Below are 7,333 nucleotides of genomic sequence, written 5' to 3'. Positions count from 1 at the left end.
TGGAGCCTTCCCTTCTCCAGGGGAACATTCCCAGCCCTCCCAGCCCTCCTGGCCTCATTCCAGGAGGTCAAAGCCCTTCATTCCCAAATGGGCACTTGCTGCAAATCCGGCTCAGCTGAGCCCTGAGCTGCTCCTTAATCCCCTGGCACCCCTCAGGCTCATCACGGATGAAGTGTCCTAATCCCCAGCAGGACAGGAATAACCTGGCCATGGAAATTCCCACAGAAAATCCCAAAGAAAAGCAGAGGTGTTGGCCAGTTTCTCACCCAGGTCTTTGATTCAGCAAGGTTTGAATTCCAGAATTCAGCTGCATCCTGGGCTTGTGATTAAATCTTCCTAATTAACATCAGAACTGCCCTGACCCCAGTGTGACCCCACAAACCTGCAAGACTCCAACTTTCCTTGGCCACCTGCATTCCCAGGAACACCAAACCTGTGCCCACATCCCCGAGCTTGGATAAGGAAGGACACAAAATCCAAATTATTACCAGGAAAGCATTGTTCCCAAGCTAAATATCCCCATTTTCATGGAATGAAACCTAAACCAGAGCTGAACATTAAAAGCAGTCAAAACTGCTTTTAATGCCACCCTAAACCCTAGGAAGGGATTCCATGAGCTGGGCCTGGTAAAGCTCAGCTTAACCCAAGGCATTGAGACAGGAGCAGGCTCAGGATGGGACAGGGACTTCCCTGCTCCCCTGCCAGATGTGGCCACATCTGCAGCAGCCCCAGCCAGCTGCACATCCCAGCAGCTGCCTGGCAACAGAGGGATGCTGCCCTGGGTACCAGGCTGTGCCCAGCCCCCCAGACTGCCCAGTGCCCCCCAGTTTGTCCAGCAGATGCAGGATGGGCAGCTGGGGAGCCCAGCCCAGCCTCCCAGGCTGCAGGAGCTTTGGCTTCGCTCTCAGGGATTTGTTTCCCTGCTCCTCCAGGAGCCCATTCCCACAGAGAATGACAAGGACACCCCTCCTGCCCCCTGATCACAGCAAAAGGATGGAGGAAGAGAAGTAAAATTATCTCAAAACCCAGCCTGGCTTTCCCAGGGGATGAGAGCCCAGCAGGGCTCTGTCTGCAGCTCAGCCATGGAAATGGAACCCAGAACATCCCTGGGAATCTGTTCCTGTTTGTGCTGCTGCTCTGGTGAAACAGAGAACCAAACCTCACCTGCAGGCACACAGGATTATCCCCAATTCCCTGGAGAGCAGAACTCCTGCTCCTCTCCTGACATCCCCCTGCAGGTGTGGAGGGGGAAATCACCCAAGGAGGGGGTGGCAAAGGGCCTGGGCTGAGTTCTGTTTTCCTTGTGAGCCTTCAGAGCACAGGCACACCCCAGAGCTGGGGAATGGATGGAACCACTCCTGCTCCCACTCACTCACAGAGGTGAATTCCTGCCCTTCCACTGTCAGCTTTGCAGGGAATCTCCTGTTTGCCATGAGAGCCCTTCACACCCACTGAGAGCCAAATCCAGCACCTCCCACCTCACCCACAGCTCCTCTCCCAACAAAAGGATCTGGGCTGGAAGCAGGAATGGGATCCTTGGGATGGCCTTGGACACTGCCATGGATCCCAGAGAGCAGAATTCCAGAGATTTGGGAGCACTTAATCCAGGTTTCAACCCCTGCTGCCACAGCTCCCAGAGAGCACAATTCCAGAGGTTTGGAGCAGCTCACCCAGGTTTCAACCCCTGCTGGCAAATCTAAAGCAGCACCTGACACTCAGGGATGCTCCTGCTCGTGAGCGCCCAGCCCGTGGCAGCAGAATTGGAATTTTTCATGGAATTTTTAGGAGATTTGGGGGGAAAACCTCCCCAAAACCCCACAGCAAGAAGGGTTTGAGGCTTCCAGGACTGCCCTGCTCAGGCAGAGCCACACAGGGCTCGGGAAGCTCACCAGGAGAAACTCCCAAGCAGATATTAAATCACTCACAAATACATTTTTCCACCTAAGAAAAGCAGAATCCTGATACAGAATTCCCATCTTTCCCCTCTGATAAATTACAGGATTATTTCTCACAGCTGTCAATGGGATTCACCACAAAAAAAATTGGCCAGGAAGGTTTGAAACTCCCCCTTTCCAATTTAAAACTGGATTTTAGAGCTACACTGATCTAAGCAAACCTGAATACAAAACACACCCTCCAAAAACCATCATTTAATTCCATGAGCAGCTCATTAATTCATGGATAAGGAAGAACTTTTAATGGCAGAACTGTCAAACTCCAAGATCAATCCAGGGAAGCTCTTGCACATTTAGCAAGGAATAAAAATAGGGGGGGAAAGGGGAAAAAAAGCAATCAGGTACCTTTAGTCAGAGCCATGCAGTGTTTTGTGTTTTAAGAATTCCGTTTTTTCTGCCTCTCCTCTCTCCTGAAATTTATTAATAGCCCCATTCTTCCCTTGGGAATTCATTCCTGTGACTCAGGAATTGAAGTGGAAAAGCCTCATTAATTCCTCTCATCCCAGACCTCAGGAGGAAAACCTTTGGGGGCTTGGTTCAGGCACAGCCACACAATTCCAGGCTCCCCCAATTCCACCCTCCCACATCCCCAGCAGCTCCAGAGCCTCAAGGTGGGAAATTTGGGAAGAGCTCACCTGGCTTGACTCCCTCCTTCAAAGTCCTGGGGCTGTGCTGGTGCAAAGCACTGAAAAGCTGCAGATAATTCAAATGAAGATTTAAAAACCTCTAAATCTTAGTGAAATATTGCAGAACCATGAAATGCTTTGATTGGGAAGGGATATTAATCCATGGGCAGGGACAGCTTTTCTTTTATCCCAGGGTGCTCCACCCCCATCCAACCCAGCCCTGGACACTTGCAGGGATGCAGCAGCCACAGATCCTCTGGAGCAACCAAAATTTTGGGAATTAACTCCCAACCATTGGAGGGCAACCCCTTTTCCTGTATGTTAAAAGCTCAAATCCTGCTCCCACTGCTTTCTGCAGATTTCTCCCTCAAACACAGCCCACCTAGCAGAGCAAATTGCAGCACTTTGCTCACCAGCTTCCCAAATTCCTCGTTCCCAGGCAGTCCTGGCATCTCCCACTCCAAAACCTCCACCTCTCCCAGGATTTCTCCCTGTGGAGAAGCCTCCTCGAGGCTGATCAGCTGCCTCTGTTTGTTCCCATTCCAGGGCTGGGAGAGCCCCCACATTCCAGGGAATGCAGAGCACTGAGTGGCACTGACAGCTCGGCACATCCCCCCTGCAGGACTTCTCCAGCTCCTCCAGCCCAAGGATCTCCTGTTTGCCACGAGGGCCATTCACATCCCACCGTGAACCCAATTTTGTTGCGGTCAGCTGTGAGAAATAATCCTTTAATTTATCAGAGGGGAAAGCTGGGAATTCCACATCAGGCACATCCCCCCTGCAGGAGTTTTCCAGCTCCTCCAGCCCAAGGAAACGCTGCAGAGAGCCCAAGGAGCAGGGAAATCAGGGAATGCACATTCCTGAGGCTGCAGGAGCTGCAGCAATGTCAGGCCAGGGTGGGACTGAGGGTGCAGCAGTGATCCTGGGGGTCCCTTTCCAGCATTCTGGGATCTGAGGAAGCCATGGAGCACAGGATGGCCCCACAGAGCTGTGCCTAAGCAGAATTCCCTGTTTTTCCCATCCAACAGGTCAGGAGAGAACCCAAATCTCTGAGCACCAAAAGCCCCTGTGACAACCAAGAAATTGTTTAAATCCCACTGGCTCCCACTCCAAACCCATCCTCACAGAAAGACTTGGATCTCCTCTGTCCACCCCTGGTTCATTCCTGCCTCATCTCCTGCTCTCTGAGGGAAGCAGATTTGTTGGGATTGATCGGCTCTCAGTCTGTGGGATTTCAAAATAAAGCATAAAGCACCCCAAACCTACTTTCCTGCGTCCATAAAGGTGCAGGCACACGGAGCTCAATCTCCCACACCCCCAGGCAAAGTTTTCCTTGGATTCACCTGACGGACAAAACCCTCTGGAATTTCCTAACATAAAAAAAATAAAGGAGAGACTCCCAATTCCTTCTTTGCAGGCAATTCCCAAATTTCCTCCATGAGCCACGATTTTCCTATCGGTTTCCAAAGCAGGGGGGTTTGATTCCTGCATCCCCACACCCTGCAAACCCAAAGGCCCATTAAACACGAGGAGGAAGGAACCCCATCCCATTCCACACATTGGCACATTTAGAGCAGCCCAAATTTCCTACGGAATGGGGTGCTGGGGGTGCCGATGGCGGGGAGAGCTCTGGCAGCTCTCACTCCTAAAAACCAGGAGCTGTTTCTGGAGCAGGTGGGAAGAAGGTGGGAACAGCCAGAAAACCCCAGAACTGTGTGTGGGATCGTGCCCCTCCCCTCCCAGCCTGAATTGGGGGGAAAAAAAAAGAAAAAAAAGGCAGATTTTTCCTTCGAAAAAGCAGCTTTTTACATAAGAAAAGCAGATTTTGACCCAAAAAAAACCCACAGATTCTTAAACTATAATATCACTTTTTTTTTTGTACAAGGAAAGCAGATTTTTAAATAATAATATCACTTTTTTTGCACAAGTAAAGCAGGTTTTTAGACAAGAAAACTACTTTTTTTTTGCACAAGAAAAGCAGATTTTAAAATAATAATATCACTTTTTTGCACAAGGAAAGCAGATTTTTAGACAAGAAAACCACTTTTTTTTTGCACAAGAAAAGCAGGTTTTTTACACAATTAAAGGAGGGTTATACTAAAAAAATTATATTTATACACAAGAAAAACAGATTTATATCCAAAAATGAGGGTTCTACTCAAAAAAAATAGATTTTTACTCAAGAAAAACAGATTTTTATACTGGTATTTTCCTAAAGTGTGGTTTCAATAATAACACAAAACACCAAATGTGCAGCACAAGACGAAAATTTTTAAAATACCAAGAAGCACACAAAACCCATCTATATATAACCTAAAAACTCCTAAAAATACCTTAAAACCTCAAGTTTCAAGGCCTCATGTCACCCTCAAAGCCCAGCAGCCACCAAGAGTTAAAATAATCTTTGCCTCCATCATTCCCGGCGTGCCTTAATCTCCTGTTAATCTTTCCTCCCCCTATTCCCAGCGCCCAAGTAAATTCCAGCCCTTATTTTCCGACTAAAAACAGCTTTTACCAGTTATTTTCTCTTTATCCATTCAGACCGATTCAATTTCTAACGAAAAAAAGGGAAAATAAACGGAAAATAAACTTGATTTTCTGTCAGCTCGGAAGGGACTTCTCCCCGATTGCGGGAAAGGCAGCTGGCATCCCAACTTTAGGATTTTCTGGGAAAATCCCAGCTGTTAACAGCCGAGCCAAATCCCATTTCCAGCAGTGCGGGCTGTTTCTATCTTAGGTCCACGCGGGAGGAATTTAAGTGGAATTTAAATGGAATTTAAGTGGAATCATCCCAGCATCTTGCTCTGTGTGAACACTGGGAGAAACCACTGGGAAAACCGGGAAGCAGCCAGGGAAACCTGCGGCTGGGAATGCCAGCCCGAACATCATTCCAGGGAAACCTGACAGCCCCAAATGCGATTCCAGGGAATCCCAGCAGCCCAAAACATCATTCCAGGGAATCCTGGTACCTCAAAAAAATCATTCAAGGAAAACCTGGCAGCCCCAAATGTGATTCCAGGGAAACCAGGCAGCCTAAAACATCATTCCAGGGAAACCTGACGGCCCCAAACGCGATTCCAGGGAAACCTGACGGCCCCAAACGCGATTCCAGGGAAACGTACAGCTGAAATCGACAGCCCAAACCGCTATTGCAGGGAAACCTGACAGCCCAAAACATCATTCCAGGGAAACCCACAGCTGAAATCCACAGCCCTGAGCGCTATTCCATGGAATCCTGGCAGCCCAAAGTGCTATTCCAGGGAAGCCTGACAGCCCCAAACACGATTCCAGAGAATCCTGGCAGCCCAAAGCAGAATTCCAGGGAAACCTAGGGGTGAAATCCAGAACCCAAAACGTTATTGCAGGGAGCCCTGACACCTCTAAGCGCAGGAGAACCCAGGGGTGCAATGGATAACCCGCCGCTCCATACCACAGGCAGCCCCCGCGCGGTTTTGCAGGGATATTTGGACGCTCCCTCACGGCCCTTCCTCGGGGAGCTGCCGAGCAGAGCCCGGCGCCGGGGATGGCTCAGGGCTGCTCGCACACCGCCGGCCCAGCCCGGCTGAGCCCGGATTAACCAAAGCTCCCGGGAAAGCCGGGATCAGGGACAGCGGGGGGAGCGGAGCCGGGAGCCAGGGGATGCCTCGGGATAACGGAGCCGGGGCTGAAGGAGCGAGGGGAGCCCGGCACGGACCTCCCCGGCCTCACCTGCGGCCGTGTCCGGGGTGGGCTCAGCAGGATCCTGAGGGCTCAGCAGTGTCCGAGGGGTTCAGCCCCGTCAGTCGGTGGGGTCAGCAGAATCCTGGGGGTCTCGGCCCCCTCAGTCCGAGGGGTCAGCAGGATCCTGAGGGGTCTCGGCAGTGTCCGAGGGGCTCAGCCCCGTCAGTCCGAGGGGGTCTCAGCACTGTCCTGAGGGATCCGGCACCTCCAGTCCAGGGGTTCAGCAGCGTCCGTGGGGGGCTCAGTAGTGTCCGGGGGTGCTCAGACCCCTTAGTCGGGGGGATCAGCAGGATCCTAGGGGGTCTTAGCAGTGCCCGGGGACGTTCAGCAGCTCCAGTCCGGGGGCTCAGCAGGGTCTAGGGGTGCTCAGACCCGTCAGTCCGGGGGCTCAGCAGGGTCTAGGGGTGCTCAGACCCGTCAGTCCGGGGGCTCAGCAGGGTCTAGGGGTGCTCAGACCCGTCAGTCGGGGGATCAGCAGGGTCTAGGGGTGCTCAGACCCGTCAGTCCGGGGGCTCAGCAGGGTCTAGGGGTGCTCAGACCCGTCAGTCGGGGGATCAGCAGGGTCTAGGGGTGCTCAGACCCGTCAGTCCGGGGGATCAGCAGGGTCTAGGGGTGCTCAGACCCGTCAGTCGGGGGATCAGCAGGGTCTAGGGGTGCTCAGACCCGTCAGTCCGGGGGATCAGCAGGGTCTAGGGGTGCTCAGACCCGTCAGTCGGGGGATCAGCAGGGTCTAGGGGTGCTCAGACCCGTCAGTCGGGGGATCAGCAGGATCCTGGAGGGTCTCAGCAGTGTCCGGGGACGTTCAGCAGTTCCAGTCCGGGGGCTCAGCAGTGTCCGAGGGCTCAGCCCCGCCAGTCCTGGGGGGGCTCAGCGGCATCCAGGGGCTCTCAGCCTCCGGCGGGGGCTCAGCGCGGAGCCGCCGCCCTCCTCCTCCTCCTCATGGCCGGGGCAGAGCGGGAGCGGCCCCGCCTCGGCCGCAATGGCCGCGGCTCCCGCGATGCTGCGGCTGGGCCCGGGGGCAGCGGGGAGCGA

This window comes from Ammospiza caudacuta, chromosome 8 (genome assembly GCF_027887145.1).
Source record: "Ammospiza caudacuta isolate bAmmCau1 chromosome 8, bAmmCau1.pri, whole genome shotgun sequence".
NCBI classification, from domain to species: Eukaryota; Metazoa; Chordata; class Aves; order Passeriformes; family Passerellidae; genus Ammospiza; species Ammospiza caudacuta.
This window is presented reverse-complemented; position numbering follows the sequence as displayed.